We start from the raw sequence: 19,266 nt of genomic DNA, 5'->3' as shown, positions 1-19,266 counted from the left end.
GTGGGAGAGAACGAGTCTCAGATTTATGTACAGATTAAAAAACACATTAAGCAGAGAGGGATGTATAGACTGTGTAGCAAAGCACTCACATATACATCGCACAAAGGGACAGCAACAAAAAGAGTCACACACACACATCTCTGGCTTTGACCTCTCCACTGAAATCGATCCATCGCCGCGGTAATCAATAAACAGGATGGTGTTGTCTCCGTATGGAGAATATGGATGAATGAAATTCACCTGCTCAGCAGATCCAAGTTTGCGTGTGTGTGTGTGTGTGTGTGTGTGTGTGTGTGTGTGTGCGTGCATGTTTGTCTACGTTTGTGTGTGCTAACCCCCTTATTGATCTCCAGTCACCTTACCTCTCAATAGAGAATGAGGAATCCAGACGAAACAGAGAGGAAGAAAAAGATGAATGGGCGACAGCTATTACATGAAAAATGAGGAGTACAGTACAGGCTGTTAGACACAGACAGGAGAGAGCAAGACAAAAATGCATTAAGAGAGATGCATAGGGCTGGGTACACAACCGGTACCTACCAGACCGAATCATAAAGCAGATTCTGGTGCCTCATTTCAGTGCCTGAGCTCTGTACTGACATAGTCTCCCTGGTTTCAGGCAACATAAACATTACCACACGTGTCTAGTTACCATTAGAGGTAAGTCTGGTGGTGAAGACACTCTCTACATGGCTCTGGCAGCACGTAACTTTAGCCCACAGTTAGCTAGTAGCTTCCTCAAACTCGAGTCAACACGACAATAAGATGCCTAAAGCTAAACGGTCGATGTGTTTTGACACCGGGATGTGCCGGTTCTGTTTTTAAAATATCTATGTAGCACCCACATCGGAAAAAACGATATCCAACTCTAGAGATACATAGAGATAGAATTTAGAGATAGAAAAAGCACAAACAGTTTCCATCTATACCGGCAGTACAACTGTTCAGTGACTTTGTAAAGTTCAGACTAACAGAATTTCAGTGTCTGCAACACAGCCAAAATATAATGGCAACTTCTGTTTCCTCAGTCATGCAAATGGTCTGTGCACATGTCATCATTCAAATCTGCATGGGTGTGTTTGAATCCTCTATTCATGCAAATATGCATGAATGCTTGTGCATGAGGAAGAATATCTGTGTGTGTGTGTGTATGTGTGTGTGTGTGTGTGTGTGTGTGTGTGTGTGTGTGTGTGTGTGTGTGTGTTAACTATCTAACAACCGCATCCCTGAGGCTGTGTGTAGACCATACTCGGCCATATGGAAGAGCATTATGGAGACACGTCGTAGCACAGATGGACACATTCTGTGCAGGCCATATTCACAATGATCCACCAGTAGCGGACTGAATGGCAGCACTCGTCAACTGAAAGAGCAAATTAACCAGCGTAGCCTGCACAGGCTCCACACTCCAGAAGGAGAGTAAATTAGGAATTGTGAATCAAATCACTTAGTCAAAGAGAATAAATAGCATTATTCACAAATTAAGAGTGGCTTTGTCAGATACAGCACTTTACATAGAATGGAAGTTTACTGTGGGAGTGTTTGCAAATGTATACAATTCATGAGATTTAACTGGCATTTAAACAGACCAATTTACAATTCCCATATTGGTCAGGCTCTTATACTGCTTCTAGAAGGTGACCCCTCCCCGACCCCTCAGGTTCTGGAGCACCTTTGCAAACCTGACGATTCCAACACCCTCACACCCAATTAATGCTGTGACTGGTCCGCTGTGCAGAGGTGAGAGCGTGAATGGGTGAGTTCTCATTTTTCAATGTCTTCCCAGAGAGACTGTTTAAAATATATGATCTCCTCGAACTATAACACCCAGCATTTTACTCCATATTTTTCTCCATCCATTCACAATAACTATAAATACATTTAAATTCCAACATCCTCCGACAACACGTCTTTAGAATTAGTTCTGAGAGACAATAAACTAACCCTCAGTCTCCAGCTCTTACATCCACTAATAGCTCATTTATCCAGCCTTCCTTTCCTTCATCTTCTTCCCTCCCTTCCTACATCTTATCTCATTCAATTGGCTCTCCACATAACAATTGAAGTCTGAGTGGCTTCTGAAGTGGGATTTGCTGTCTGTCAGATGTGACTGATTAGCCACACACGCCCATAGACATCGTGCTGTCTGTCTCTGACATGCAGATACACACTCTTTTATGAGTGGAGGATTAACATGTCAAAACACTTAGAATTAGTAACTGTCAGCTGACACTTCTACACATGGATCAGTGCAGTACAAATAATTAAACGTAGACATCGTATCAAACCTTCCACTAGTACACATCTTCTTTTTCCTCTCGAGAGGGACTGATAAGACGAGCAGAGAATATTATTTGAAACTTTAATTATCTTTTTTTTACCCCAATGGTTAGCAATAAGCAGACTAATTCCTAAATCCCCCTGGACTTTGATGGTTTCAAACATGAAACTTTAAACATGTTTGGTACAAGGTCGATGTTCTGTTCTACATAACAGAGAACTGCGGTTTTATTCATTCACATGTCTACAATCTCCAACTACTTTGGGGATTATGGGGTTAATTGTTGAAAGGTTGTCTCTTGACCCGCAGACAGCTTATCTGCTTCAGAGCTGCAGGAGAACAATCAATCTCGCCATGTCTCTTTCAACACCATTTACCATTTCTACCCAAGAAGAAATCGCTCTCGTCATTTGAAATCAACAATTTCTATCCAGTCACAAACTGAAAACGATGACTTCATCCATCACCCCAGCCCGGCCTCAAATGAGTTATGCCTGGTTCAGTCACTGTCTTCTGAACGGGAGCTTCTTGCAAAGCTAAATCTCATATTGAGCACTTCTCTAAGGCAGTATTAACCACAGGGACACTGCACTAGAGGCCATTATATTTTAACAGATGCTCGTTTTGTGATGTGCACAATTGTGACTGGACAGAAAGACTGGAGGAACAATTTATACATGCATTTTGTCTTTGTCTAACGTCATAATTGAATACTACATTGGATGATCAAATGATTATTCAATATACGTAGACGTATGTGAGTTTACACCTCATGGAAATGTTTATATGCCAAAGTCAAACAGGAAAGCCTTTCATAAAACCACCGCTGAAGAACTCTATTTGCCAGTAAACACAATCCTATTCAACATTTTTTATATTCCTCGTCAAAGAAACAGAATGACAGAGGTATGTCATCTTTCTGATTTCTCCTCCTATGCAGAGCTGTGTAACTACACTTAGTAGATGGAAGCAGAGTGACAACAAACAACACCTTAGCTTGTGTTTGCATCTGTTTGCAAAGGACAACTTCTCATCATATCCCCCCGAAAATATGTGGCTGCTGTGTGTACAATGTATTTGACAACATAGTGAAGCATGGATTTAGTAACAACTGCCAGGATATGATATAAGTGTGGACTTTGAAACCCACACTTCTGGACAGGATCCAACATTCTCATAGCAACAGCATGCAAAAATACCACGTCTATAAGCACCTCGGTGATAATAGTGGAAAAGATGATCCATGTCATGATCCTATCTTTTAAATATTCAGAATAGTATATTGTTCAATATTCAGTCTTGTAAAGCTAAGATTTACTGAATGTCTGCAAAGACTGCGGCAAGAGGTTTAGGAAATGAGAATATTTGAAAGTATTTAACTTGAGGACAGAAGTGGAATTCAAAATGAAAACTAGTTGCAGCCAACAATGACTGAACTTGTTTTATTGAGGTTTAAGTGAATTTCAAACCGAGGTGAACACTCAGTCACCAACCATTTATTACCTTTGGTTCCATTTCTCTTTCTTGCTACCGTTGTATTCCTGTGAAGACGTGCATTAACAGGATCACTTCTGATCCATCCATTAACAATGCACTTGTTCTTAATGAAAAATAAATGAAGTTTGTGTATATTTGTATGTAGAACAGGAAAGTAGAAGCTCCAGTAACCACAGACACATTCAGAATGAGTTTTAATCCATGGTGTCATCTGAGAAACTCTGAGCTGTCCACTAGTGATCAGATCTTCCACAAGGCATGTTGGGTAGTGAAAAGGGCTTCGTCTTTTACTCCCTTTCACCCACTGCTCCATGCGCCGTCTTACCTCCATGTCCTCAAGGTGAATGACAGAATGTGACACATACTCTACTCAGAGAACTGATGATCTCAGTGTGTGTGTGTGTGTGTGACAGAGAGTGTGTGAGAGAGAGTGTGTGTAGGGGTTAGGCAATTAAATGAGCCTGTTATCATCACTCACACATTCAGGGACAGGTTCACTCTTTATAAAGCTTTCACCGCCCAGCACATTACTCTGTCAATGTATGTAAATCTCTCTCCTAAGTGCGTGTGTCACTCTGTGTGTATGTGTGTGTGCACAAATGATAGATCTCTCTCCTGAAATACACACACAGCACCTATATAGAGAACACACACATCACAGCCAGCGTTTTTTAAAGGTTGGCATGAGCCTGAGTCCTTCTAACATCTCTATGATTGAGGTGAGGAGTAAAGCTCATAGCCAAAACAGAGTGATTACATTAGGTCTTCCCAACAGATCACATTATCTATTCACAGGGCCATGAATCAAATCAACACTAAATGTTACACTTAAAGGGACAATCCACCGCAATACAGACTACACACACTGCCATAAGAACATTTCCAAATGTCTCTACGTGAAGTTTCAGACTACTTCAATTTCCTTGTAAGAGCCTGAGGCTTGCTGCAGGAAAATGCATAATACCTTCAAAGATTTAGAAGGCTATGACTTGAGCCTTTAAATTCATTAGATCAAGCAGCAAATTAAGCCTTCTCAGTGTAATCATAATGAACTAAAGAATGAGACTGGCAGCTCTTCAGAGGTTCAATTTAAGGGATTTTCAAGCTACCCGTTATTCATCCCAGCAAACCTGCACACTGTCACTATCTCAGTGCAGCTGAGTTTTCTAATAGAGAATTTTTTTTCTTGTGATCTCACATTTGGGGAGTCATCAGCTCTGTTCTCGGAGACGCAGCAGGTGGCAAGATAAGCTCATCCTTACCAAGAAATTTGTAATTATGTACCATACTTTTCCCAATGAATAATGTAGCAGAGAAGGACAAGTGACTGTCTCATGATCATGACTTTAGGTCCAAAAGAAACCCTCTAATATGTCTAATATTGCATCAGAAATGCAATTCTCAACTAATAACCTTGATTAAGGCTAATTGTCCTGCTACTGTTTCATAAAGATCAAAAACAATTAACATATTATCATTAAAAGATGTCTTACTTGTATTATTGTAAAGCCGTGTGCCGTGCGCTTTGCTCTCTCTCTCTCTCACACACATTGACTCATCTGTCATGGTCAAACTGGCCATTGGCAGGAAGTCCCGTGGCACCAGTGGCCCGGTGGACCATCAAAAAAACTGTCCTCAGGAGGCTGGCACAACTCTGCACTCTCAGTGTACCTCTCACTCTGGTGTGCAAGAGAGCATGCTTGGTGCACGTTTGCTGGTCAATCACAAAATCTAATCTTCATGGGTGGTACCACAGCACGACAATGTAGCAGCTACAGACAAAGATTGTATAAAATGCTATAGGAATGAATAGAAAGGCTTTACCATCAATGCAATAACAAAGCTTATTTTCTTAATCCAGTGATTTAAGTTATCAGTCTTTACCACACGTGTTGCCTACTGACGGCTGTTGTAGAGAGGACTGAGGACTCAAGATGTGAGCAGCTGCTTTACTTCTGTGAAACCCAAACACCATTTATATTTGTCCGTCTGCACATTCAGACAAACACACGGACAGAATGACGGAGCGACTCTCAGCACATCTGGTCATTTAGTTGGTCCATCCCCGGCAAACGCCACATTTCAGGCACTTCATTAAGATAATTCATCAGCCACAATGAATCCATGAAGAGGTGGACTTCATAACAATAACAATTAGTAACACACACACACAATTTGCGGTACAGTGTGTCCATCTATTCCTGGTGGGTCCCAGGTGCTGCTGTGCTTCCTTAATTAAGAGCCGAGCTCCATGAAGACCACAGGCTTCATCGTTTATTATACTCATAATTAACCCTTTCGCTTTCACCCGTCCTGCCCCTCTCTCTCTCCGTTTCATTTCACTCACTCTGTTAACCTCTTCCCTCTCGCTTCAAATCAATCTTCCATATCCCGCTGCTTGGCTGCCTCCCGCTGTCACCTCGTGCCCAACTCACACAGCGTCACCATTAACCCAACATTTGTCTTTATTTCACCCTCCTCTTCCACAGTTCTTTAATTGTCAGCCTCCCTCTGACTTTCATTTTATTCACTCTTGCAATTAACCCCTTTTCTTTCTTGCACCCTCCCATTTCTCTTCCCCTCATATGCTCCTATAAATTGCATCTCTCTGTCTTGTCCTCCCTCTCTTAATGTTCTCTCTCCGGCTCTCCGTCTCATCCTCCCTCTCTCGCAATCGCCATTACTCAATTAACCCCCATTGGTTGCTGGGTAAGGGTTAACATATGTATCGGGTCTGGATCAAATCTGTATGCGCCTTTGACAAATGAAGGGCTCAGGCCCGCACACATGCTTGCACGCTAAGGTGTGACTCCAAAATTACCAGATTCATTAGAGGAAAGTGGGAAAGAAAGAGGTAAGTGGTGAAGGTGAGGAAATGGGGTGAGAGGAATAAAGGAGGGGGAGGCCAACGCATTACTGACAAATGGAGTTCAATGAAAAGAGTGAGAGAAGTGAGAGAAGCTATGAATAGGAAGATAAGAAACAAATATATAAGAGTAGACAGAAAAAAGGGTTGACGTTAGTTGAGGAAAGGTGTGTATCTGGGTACATTGTGAATAGTTAACAGGTAATGTTATATTATTTCCTGCAATTTAATGTAGGGGATATATGTGAGAACACAAATGTGTATTTGCTATGGACATTTTCTGGAGGCAACGGAGTATATTTGCTTTAAACAAACAAAACGGTGCTTTCCTCAGTCAAAAGTGTATGTCACTTGCACCACTGGGACATAATCTATATGTTGTGAAGCCTCAGATTCAGATCCTCTCCAGCTTGGCTCTGGATATGTGAAAGGCAAAAATCATGGACATTGTAAAGGGCGGGCAAATAGTTGACAGACTAAAAGGCAGCACATGGAAAAACAGGACAGAGTAGACAGTATTAAGGGAAGAGAGAGGAAGTGAGTGCACAGAGGATAACTGTTATAAAGGGGAAGAGTTGAGCTGGCAGATGGGTAGAGCAGAGGGATGGGGTGAAGGTGAGGGAGAGCATTTAGGTTCATTATGTCTGAGATCTCCCTGTTGTCTCCTCTTTATCCTGTCCTAATGAGAACCCTCTCCACGTAACACACCGATAATGATACATGAGCTGAGCCTGGGTGACCTTTAGCAAAAAAAAAAATGCCTTTAATTGGAAAAACTCAAGCCCCATGTATCTTAAAACATCCGTTCACTGTTATGTTTCAGGCCATCATAGCGCACTGCAGTCTTTAGGTTATATTTGATATTTTTACGTTCACATTGTAAGTAACGATTTTCAGATATAAGCACATTTACTCCAAAAGTAAAAAGAAAGGAAATATACATCCCTATATATATAGCACACATCAATATACTAACTATACAGTAACAGGTTCTATACACATTTCAACAAGCCTTTACACTGGTATGTATGGATCATTGTGAATAACATTCTGCAGGTACACACCATGCACCTCTTTGTGTCTTAGTTTGTGTATTATTTAAGCAAAATACACAGTTCTGTATGAATTAAACTTCACGGATGAGTAAATTCAGCCAGTTTAACAAAATGAGTGATCGTCCGAGCCTTCAAAGTTCTTTACTGATCCATTCATATGCGTACGTGTGTTTTCAGCACGCATGTACACACACTCCCACAGACACAGAGACAAGAAAGCGTGCATTTAGCAGATGGCTGGTGGTTAAGAGAGTGTGAATGATAAAATCTGCCCACTACTCCATCGCCTCGTCCATTATTCCACTCCACTGCTTTTGACAAGCAAACATGCCCATGTGTGTAAGCACAAGTAGATTTTTTTGTGTGGAGTTTCATCTCCGTGTATCTGTCTAAGTGAAACCATCCACTCACAACGCTTGTCGTAAATGAGCAATATTAAAATTAAACCATTAAATTAGCACATAAAAACAGCCATCTAATTGAGTTTTGTGTATTCAGATTTTATTGTTTCTACCCGTCATGTGTAACGGGTTGTAAGCAATCAAACTAATGGAACATTACAGACCTATTCGAAATGTGCCACACGAGTAATATTGTTTAACCCATCTGTGTGTGTGATCAAGTGCAACATATGAGGCGAGGCAGCATTAAGGGTTACGGTTGAAGTCCTTGTGTTCTTGATGAGGTATGTGGTTCGATGTGTGTGTGTGCAGGTAAAAAAAACATGTAACGATGAAGGTGGTGAGTGTCAGCAGCATTTTGACAGATGTTTCACTGAAAGCACATCAGGACACTCACAGACACAGAGTGCAGTCGCCATTAAGGTTTATGGATAAATAAGATTTAGGACCAAAAACCCTAATCATGAACATATACCCTTTTACCCAATCAAAAACAGAAAGGAGACTCTTCATCATATAGGCTCTATGACACTGTAAATCACTGCAGGAGATATAACCTGGTCAGTCAGTCATATCACTAAAAGCTGACACATACATACAGTGTGCACATATAGTACAGGGGCTCTGTTAATGTTGACTGTCAATGTAGACTGATATATGTGCCAGTGTACCGCAATTTAACAATGAGGCCATAGCCTCATCAAATATAATTCACAATTCGGCTAATAGCTGAGATCTCAGCTCCTAAAGAGAAGGTTTATGGTCTCTCTACCCTTCTCAAGGACTACCACATACACCTGCTCACACTCACAGACAACCCATCAGTGAGGACTAACACATATGCTAATCATATGTAATGAAAATGTCAGGCTACATAAGGAACATGGCAAAGAAATGATATCTGAGTCACATCTAAAACGGATAGGCAGGTTTTATGGCTCTTGTACCCTTTAGAAGGACTAGGAAGAGCAAGTACTCACATTTAAACGTGGTGGTGTGTGTGAAACAACTTCAGTGCAAACACACGTACACACACATAACATTTAGTTCTTTCTACTTGTTTGAAAAGTGCTGTTTACTTGGCTTGTGTAATTGCTGATTGCAGCTTACAATCTGAAACTGTGAAAGTGATCTGCAGTTATTGCTGGAGTTGTGCATTTAGTTGTTCCTGACCTCCGAGTCAGTCCTGAAACCTTCTGACTAGCACAATGGCACTTCAGATAATTTCAGAAAAACGAAAAACACATGTTTGCAGGCTTACCCTCACTTGCAATTCTCACCAGGCACTTACTCTGGGTTTCACTACAGCTAATGAGATAATTTAGCTTGTGGATACAAGTTAGTGTTGTTCAAAAAAGATATGACATATTATGTAAATAATCAAACAAAGACAAACCCCTCTAGTATATATCCCACCTATATAACATTTAAGTGTTTATATCCACACACCATGATACCCAGCAAATGAAACCAGTGCCATGTGTGAAAGCAATAAGCCGCAATGCTTTCTTAAGTTGAAGGTCAATATTATTCTCACCACTTGGCCACTTCATATGGAGGGCTGAGGGGTCAAATGTGGCTAAAGAAGTGTTAGTATTACGTGACCATGCAGTGTGTGTGTGTGTGTGTATGTGCATGTGTGTGAAACACGTCAGTGTGAATATTTGTCTTCCTGTTCATTCACCTAAACCATGCAAACTGACATCACACTTGAAAACAAAGACCCTTGAACTTGGTTGACCTTAAAGACAGATCGATAAAAATGATTTTGAAAGGTTTATAAAAAAAAACAATTGCAGGGCAGCAGGAAAAAAAAGTTTTGACAATGCACAGTATCTTTATTAATGTTAAACATTTGAGAAAAAAAACAATTTATCTTAATGCAGAATGCAAGTGAAACAATAATATTATTTTCTTTCACCCCAGCTGACTTTTAGAACTGATTTCTGTTTGAAGCTCGTGTTTAGACACAAGGTCGAGTACCAACACAAGCACCATTACACCACACACCTTGGACCATGCAAGTGACAGATGTATTTTTCCATTGTTTTAGAAAATCGCACCTATAATGTGGCCCAGAAAATGTGCAGGTCGAGTAACATATAAGCTACAGTGGAGTTCGAATAGCTAAGCTTTCATCCGATGGACTGAGTCCGCGGTCAAGCCTAAATAAATAGACAATAACATGACTGTTCTTGCAATGGGAAATGGAAATGCAGAATTTATTCTTTAATAAAACTCAAATTAAAAGCTGCTCAGCCACTACTGAGCAGCAAAACAAAGCCAGCAAGACTTAATGGTGCTGGCATAGCTACAAAAAAAGAATCATAATCTATTAAAACACAACACTAATATGATTATTAAGCTTACAACATAGGTTAAGGTGAACAATGAGATTTGCTGGATGCCTGTCTGCTTCATTTAAGTGTCAGAGTGGGGGGGTTTGTTAAATTGCCTGGGATTAAAACGCTGTGATTAAACACGGACTGTGTCAGAGGCCACCCACACAAATTGCCGCTTCTCAATATCTCTGCATGTCTTTTTCTAATCCCTTTCTAGGCTCATTGTTTTGATCTGGGTCACGGTTCAATCAATGTTGACAAGTTAACCAACAACCCCGTACACAGACACACAAAATGCACAGACAGTCTTATCATCAACTACCTTAATGCTCAAGCATGTAACTTACACAGCGTGGCGTGCATAAAAATCCAATCAAATACTTCAAATACTGCCCGTCTGTCTGGAGTCTATTGTCGTCATTATCTTGTCACACCAGAATAGGCAGCTATGAATAATCACATTGCAACTGCATCATCTTTATGAATCAATACTTTAATGCGGCTTTGTGTGTGTGTGTGTGTGTGTGTGCTTGTTTGTGATTTTCGAAACCGGGGCGAAAGCAAGTGAAGTTAGTGTCGGCATGTATACGCTGCACTGGCTTAATGTACATGTCATTTATGATGAAAACTGTAAAGGAGGATTATGGGGCATTATGCATAATAACCCTTCCAGCAGGGTCATAATTGCCTCATTCTGACTGGCTGGTGTTTTCTTCCTTTAAATGACAGAGCTAAGCTGGTAAGAGAAAAAAGGAAAAGAGATAGAATGGGAAAGGAGAAAAGGGAGATGGGGGAGGAGGGAGCAACAGAGTGCAGACATGTACAGCGGTGGGAAAGCTGAATGTGAGGTTGAGGAGGAGCTCTTCAAAGCCAATGTCACCTGTGAATTACATCTCAATCACAATGATGAGAGAGTCTACAAAGTTTTTCTATCATTCACACACACCTCTACCTGTGCAATCCTTTTTGTGTCTCTTTCTTTTCCCATGTATTGCCACAGCATACAATGAGTTTATATTCTACAAATGCAACGACAAGTTCAATACAATGTTTGTTTAATGTTTACTCAAAGCATGGTTGAGTTGTTGTAGTTGGCTGAATGAATCTGTAGTTCTTGGGGTGAGTGTTGTTGTGTGCTTAATTTACATAGACTGCTCCAACTACATGGTTGACACACTAGTATCGGTGATTAATTCGCACATGTCCTAGTAACTCATCAAATACATGATGTAGAGAATTGGGAAGCCAGACACCAGAATGATCACCATTTTACTTCTGTCCAGTAGTTCATGTTTTCATCTGCATTTGTTTGTTTGTTTGCAGGATTACGCAAAAACAACTGAACCAATTTCCATGAATTTTCAAATCCATCCTACTAACTAAATACATATAAAAAGCCTAGATGCATAGAGGTACGTTAAAATACTAACTCGCCAACTATAAACACCTAAACTATATTTCAATGTGAAAAAAAATGTGTTTAATCATCATATAAAAAGTTAATTTCAAACAATCAGTAAGGATGAATTGCTGGACTGTTACTTACCAGCTCCATTTTAAATGCTATTACAAGATCACACAATCAGTGATGATGGCGATCAATCAGTAAATGATGCAGCACATACATTAATTTGGCCAAATTACTTTTGCATGTGTGTGTCTGAACAAATGATGCAGCAACCGCACATAATCATTTCTCACTCATAGCTGCTAAATGAGAGTTTTTAAAAGCCCTTAATTGATTCATCTGTATCAAGAACGATCACGAATGTCTTCATAATGTTCTTGGAGACGATAAGTTACAACGACAGCACTTTGACGGAAAGACAGACATAAGTGATCAAGTTTGACAAAGAGCTGTATCTGTGAACAGCATCAGCCTGTGTTATTTACAACTGATCATGAATTCAGGATCATGACCAAACAGAACTGTGGAGTGAGAGAGCACAGACGGGAAGGAAGGGCCTGCTGATAACAGGAAACCTATTCTGAATAATTCTCTCATTATCAGAGGTTTGGCTATTTTGTTAATGATTGTGGTATTGTTGTGACCTTTAATTACTGTAATTATTCAGATTTTACCAGCACATAAATCATTTTTTGCAGATTAGATTTGTGAGAAGAGGAAAATAGATGTTTATCTAAAATTTAAACTAACAATAGATTTTCAGACATGGCCAATAGTAATGTTTGGCTCGTCTCAAACCCATAATTAAAATAAGAGCTAGAGTAAAACATTCAAATGAGGAAAGAACTTAACTTCTTTAATGCTAAACTCTAAACTGCTGCAGATATCTTTTGGCCTGATGCATGTTCAGTTTCTTCTTCACCTCCTCTTTTCTAGATCTTAAATCTATCATCTCCTCATTTTATAGATATATAAACTTAATCATCCTTATACACTTTCAAACTATCTCACATTTGACATTATACACAACACAACTGTCAGTATGATTGCCAGTCAACCTTTTCTGCAATGTGGGTTAAAAAAACAAAAAGAAAAAAAACAGAAAAGACGTTTAAAGAAAAGGAGAAAACCAAAGCGTTGAACTAATGTTAATGTAACTGAGAGAACAACTGTTGGCCTGACTGCCTTGTTCTGCAAATTTGTTTTGGCTGACTCAATACCTACCACATGGGGGGAAATAACAATCCTGTTGGCTTGTGTCCACCAACTGTCCATCTTAACGTCTCCAAGTCAGGCCGTTTAAGGTTGTTTCATCTCATCAGCCAGACAGACAGTATAATCGCCAGACATGCATCGAGTTTGATCAATTCAAAGCGTACTTTAACAGGATTTACAAGGCAACTTACAATCAGTTCTCTGGCAAATTACCTAAATTAAATCCATTTTCTCTGAGGAGGTGCCCACTGGAGAACCTCCAGAACACTGAAGATCTTCCAAGCAATTTGATTTCTTCTGCTGTTCACGACAGCGCTCTCATGTTTCTTACCTAATAAAGCTATTGGTTGTAAGGTTATATAAATGTAGATCAGGGGGAGGATACAAGAAGGTTTCCAAGACTGAACATACTGTCTCAGCAGTGCACTCTGATACCTAATCTCTGGGTTTAAGAAGAGGACATTTTCTTGTGGGGATCCATCGTCATCTTAATCCATTGTTTATCTTCTGTTGTACATGTCAATACTACACATATAATATTTGGCAGATGAAGGAGCCAATAGGATGTCCTGGTGAAGGCTAGCTGAGGTATTTCTTTCCTTAAAAGGATGTAATATAATCAAACCACCAGCGAGGTTATGTATGTGTGTGTCCAGCTATCAATGTGCTAAGGAAGATTTGCACAATCACCCCCAATCAAAGCTCAGTTCCATTAGTATTTCAATGGAGGCTTTGCAAATATCTGTTTCTATTATGGTTAAACTATCTTATGGGAATGATACCTAATCACACTGTATTTCAATCAGACAAATATCTGAAAAGTTTGTGTGTGTGTGTGTGTGTGTGTGTGTGTGTGTGTGTGTGTGTGTGTGTGTGTGTGTGTGTGTGAGTGTGTGTGTGTGTGTGTGTGTGTGTGTGTGTGTATGTGTGTGTGTGTGCGTGCGTGCGTGCATGCGTGTTTGTGTGTGTGTGCATGCATGTGTTGAAAAGAAGAACTACAGCAGTTCCATTGTTTGACTGATTGTAGATTTCTAATTAGTCTCCTCTACATTGATCAATAATATTATACATAATGCTCATACTAATGAAGTCAGAGAATGCTCCGGGTGTAGCTGTTAGATACTGTAAATGGATGCCTGCTGTGATCATGGCTCTGCATGCTTGATGGACAATATTTATGTTTATCACTGATGTGTGCAAAGGGAATCATGCTGTGTGCCTATGTGTGTTTGTGATATTAATGTCCAAGTACAGACATCCATATCATACAAGGCGTCCGTGTGTCTCCCCCTCTCTTCATTACCACTTAACCCTCTTCACAAACCCTGCTCTCCGTAATGCTGCTTCACAACACAGGAAAAACACATTAGGAATTACACATCCAGCTACACACAAAATGCTGATGGCATCTATATTTCATGCTTACTTTTCCGTTTCTACAGCAAAAAGCTGTGAGAGGGCTTCAGAAGCAACGTGCAAGAGAGACATTAGGGTAATGGAGAAAAGGGTGAGGGTGGGGTTAGGGTGTGTGGGTGGGTGGTGCTCTAACAGTTCTTATATGCTTCCAAGTTAAGCCAAGCTGAATTTGTCCGGGCCAAGTTATCGCTTTCCCACACAAGGTGTCTAAAAAATCAGCAGACCAAATTTATGTGAATCGTTTCATTATAAGGGAACATTATCGTTAGTTTACTTCCCAAAATGTTCAGTTGCGAATTTTGGTATTTGAACATCACTTTGCTTCAAGACAACAATTTAAATAACAGATGCAACATTTAAGCGTCAGCTCTCAGTAACAAAACCCGGTAATAAATGGGGCCCAGGGATAAATTATTAAAGGTCTTATTGATGAGCTCCAACATTATGGGTCCTGCTCTCGGTACTGAAGAAATTAAGAAAATAGATTTCCTATTTATCGTAGCTGCATAAAGGAGCCCACACACAGATCTAACTAAATTATACAAACATGAGTAAATGATTAAAATAACCATTAGCTAACTGATTGTAATGGGTTCCTCCATAAATTCAAATCTAAACTGTCGTTTCAGAATTATAGTTTCAGTCTGAGTTCGCTCAGAGCAGGGGCAGATTTATAGATCTGGGGGATGCAGGCCAACCATCCCCCACACTCAAAGTCAACAGTAGTGATTTGTTCAAACATGATGTTTCTTTTGCTGTGAAAAAAAGTTACCGCACTGCGGTTGTTTGCCTCTGCAAACCAGTGCAATTTCACGTACAAATTTCTACATAATATTTTTTACAAGATCCATATGGGCTCACTATGACCTTTGACCTCTAAAATGTTATCACTTCATCTTTGAGTCCAAGTGGCAACTGATCAAAAATTTAAGGGATTCCCTCAAGCAGTTTAGAGAAAACACATTCAAGAGGCCAGAACCATGTTTCATGAAGCCGCCGTAACCTTGACATTTAACCAGTGGAATCTAATCAGTTAATCAGCGAGTCCAGGTTTGTGCCAAATTTGAAGGAATTACCTCGGGGTGTTCCTGGGATAATACATTCCCAAAGCTAAACATGTGTTTATGAAGGCCACGGTGACCTTTGACCATTGGCCAAATTAAAATCAGGTCTTTCATGAGTCAAGGTAAATTGTGTCCTGATGTCACATTCACAGGAACGTGAGGTCACTGTGGCCTTGACCTTTGAGCTCCAGGCACCAAAATATAATTAGTTCATCTTTGAGTCCAAGCAGCAGGGGCGGCCGGACAATCTATTTTGCCGTAGTATCTGTGACTAAGCAACCAAAAGCACAGTAGGCAATTGGCTTCCTGTGAATGGTCATATCTAATGTGTTTTCAGGTGTATTAGTATGGATGAGGATTATAACGTATATGGAGCAAAACCACTTGTCATTTCAAATGCAGTTTGAAAACAAAAACGTAGCCGTATGGATGGGACCAAACAATGTACTGTCAGTGATAGTTAAACTTGCTGTGCTTCTGTTTGCTGCCACAGCACTGAAAGCGGTTTGCGACTTTGAGCACTCTCTCCAAATACATCACTGGAGAATATTTCAGCCATGGATTTTTGAAAATGTATTTTTGACCTACGTCTTGGGGAGCCCTGAAAAAAAATCTTCTCTGTTTTCTTTGTGGTTATAAACCTAAAGCCAGGCAGAGTAAGTCTGCCTTCAGTAAAACACTCATCTGGGATTAGAAGCCATTTATTCCGCTCAGTAATACTATGAGAGCCTCGCCTCAGAATCCAATGAATATTTCAACTCTCATTTCATATGCAATCTCTGCTGCTCAGAAGTGTGTATTGCTCGATATCATTCTGTAAGGTTTATTTCTCTATATGTGTGTGTCTCACCATATGTGTGGGTTTTGGTGGAATTAGTTTATGGCACTGTATTTGATCCCAGGATGAAAATGTGTATTTTGTAGTATGCCTGTGCTGTTTGTTTTTTCTGCTCCAAAGATTGGTCACGTACAAATTCATAGGACGTTAACAAAAATAGAGGAAGGATATTACTTCCTTATTTTATGGAGTAGATAAAAGTAGATAAAACACCAAAACAGACTTGCTAAGAAGTGTAGAGTTAAGTTGGACTTCTGTTTATTGAGCTGCCAGATATACCAATTGACATAAATTCTACATTTGCTGGGTTACGGTTATAATATACCAGATAACATTGTGGGATTGTTAGTACAGAGCAGCGCACAGGCTATGGGCTCTTCACTGTGGATAAAAATCACACTGAGAATTTGTACACTGAAAATGGCAAAGGGGAAAATGTATTGTACTATTTTGCATTCAGATTGATTTTGGGCACAACCTTGGTCTTATCCTAGCTGATCAATTCTCTGTTATCTTTTTTTAAACCAGAGATGTTGAGGCCAGTGCAGTGCACTCCCCGTGCTACAGTGTCTGATCATGAGTGGGATATCAGACTGCAACACCTCCACCTAAAAAAAAGAAGCTACAAACAAGTTCACAGTAGCGGAGGGCGAGTGGCAACTGGCCAACTGTTGGACCAGTAGCACACTGCACTCTGAATCTCTACAAAACCATGGCAACAGGCTCTCATAATAGCAATCTCCTAAATCAGGCGCTGGTCTGCTGACTCTGTTATTGCTCCTGTCACCGAGTCATATGGCCCCTGGGCTGAGGCTTAGTGTGTCATGTACCCCCCCCCCCCCCCCCCACACACACACACACAAATTTGAGACATGAGAGCTCATCAGACAAACTCATCTCGTAAAATGTCATTGGGGAATTTCTCCACTGTATAGATACTCCTAACTCGTCACTTGTCTACAGCACGTCTGTGTTAACTGTGTCAAGGCAGAAACACTCCTAAGGCTCATTTTTGCTGCCTTCACATACAAAGAGGGTTGTTTCCATTTCAAATGATAGAAACGTTACCATCGCATACTTCCATGCGTCCTTTTGTTAAGCAATGCATCCACTAGGGGGCAGTAGTGAGTCAACAGTTTCTGACAACAACAACAAACAAGTTGACCGGGAATAGGGTTGTTATTAGGTTCCTCTTTCGAAAGAGGCAAAAGCAGCTGTTTGTCCTTTTGCGCAGGCGAAGAGACATTATATAGATCCTAGTTTATAACACAGTCTCTTTCTCTCCTCACAAAAGGTTCCACCATTTTTATAATTTCTTCCTTACGTCTTATGGTGGTTTCGTTTGAACTATGGGCTACACTGCCCCCCATGATTTAAGGTGTAAGTGCTCCAGTTCAGCAGTTTGGTCCATATCAGAAGATGTGCACCAATACAGACGGAATTAACGCAGTGTATGGACAGAGGGCTTCTCAGTTTTCGGTCTCAGTTTATGTCTCTCAAAATCGGAAAGGCCTTTTTAGCGGGGTGTAAGCGCATTTAAAAAAACTGCATGTACCAACTACATTTGCTGTAAAAGAGGGAGAGAGTGAATACCCTCATTTCTTTTCAAAGGCTCTTACAGCCCTGAAAGAAATTGCCAACAAATGCAACTTTGTTCTTAATTAGTTCAGAGAATCTCCACAACTTCTGCAGTATTTAAACACCCTTAAAGGCATATGGTATGAGCAGAGGGAAGAGAAATATACCATATTTTACATTTTCTAGCCGTCAGGTTCTTCAACATCTAGTAGCTGTGAGCGAAAATTAAGAATTCGGTTCAACATTAAAACACAGGCTCATTAAAACATGTTGATACTGTTTTCATGTGCAGAGCCACAGAGAGAGGGCTTGAAATTCATATAGGGTCCCAAGCCTCAAAAAGACCTTATAATCTGGGCCATTTATCACATTCTAATAATGTCAGGCTCTATGAGAAGGTATTAAAATGTACAAGACTTTCCAAAGGGGAAAATGAAAAATGACCCATTCCTCGGGGGGGAAATAAGAAAAACAGAGAATATATGGATTGAGTTTGCAAAGGCTCCAAAAGTGAATTGCTAATGACACTGGCTAACGCTACAGGCAAGTTAAAACCACTCCCTTTGAATTTTTGCTTCCGAGGCAATATTCTATCAAAGGGAGTGGCTTATGGGCCACTGCGGCTCAATTCTCTGGAGCACACACACACACATATATATATACACACACACAAAATACCCACTCTTACATTTGTAGAAACACATATACCTCTACATACACACCGTTATGTAATTTATTATAAGTATAAATCAAAAGGATTGTTTTGCATGATAAGAGAGACACCAGGAAGGATTTAAAGACAGCTATTTCTGCATCTCTGTGTGGAGAATAAGAGCTGCCTGGCATTTGTATCTCTTCTTTATGGGCAGCTTGGCTGGGAATTTCACTACATGCATGTCTGTGTTCTCTGCAAACCGTTAATCATTCAGGTAATGGGCCATTTTAATTAATGGCTATTAAAGTCCAACCTCACACATTTTAGTTCCAGTTCGCGGGCATTAATTAAGAAGATAAATGTTAAATGGCTGTTTGTTGTCATCTTAAAGTCAAATAACAACCACTGAGTTCCTCTTGATGGCGCTTTGAACATGCAACAGACTCAAAAATTAAAAAAGAAAACAAAAGGAAACAAAAATCTCAGGATGAAAAAGCAGTGTCACACATGTAGTAGACACTGAGGAAGACGTCAAGAGCCGATGCAGGTATCGAAATGCTGTAAACAAAATCACGTGATCTCCACAGCCGTATTAATACGATCTGTCCTGCCTCTACCTGCTGCACCCCCCTTCACCTGAATCCTGCTGA

General features: G+C 40.3%; 1 protein-coding gene across 2 annotated transcripts in view; it reads right to left on the bottom strand.

Moving 5' to 3' along the window:
* LOC133021483 (partitioning defective 3 homolog B-like) overlaps positions 1–19,266 on the bottom strand; it is a 199,548-nt gene that overhangs the window by 168,048 nt on the left and 12,234 nt on the right. The window lies entirely within an intron of this gene.

The sequence above is a fragment of the Limanda limanda genome, chromosome 16 (genome assembly GCF_963576545.1).
Source record: "Limanda limanda chromosome 16, fLimLim1.1, whole genome shotgun sequence".
Lineage (NCBI taxonomy): Eukaryota > Metazoa > Chordata > Actinopteri > Pleuronectiformes > Pleuronectidae > Limanda > Limanda limanda.
Note: the sequence above shows the minus strand (reverse complement) of the source record. Positions and strands in the feature narration are given on the sequence as shown.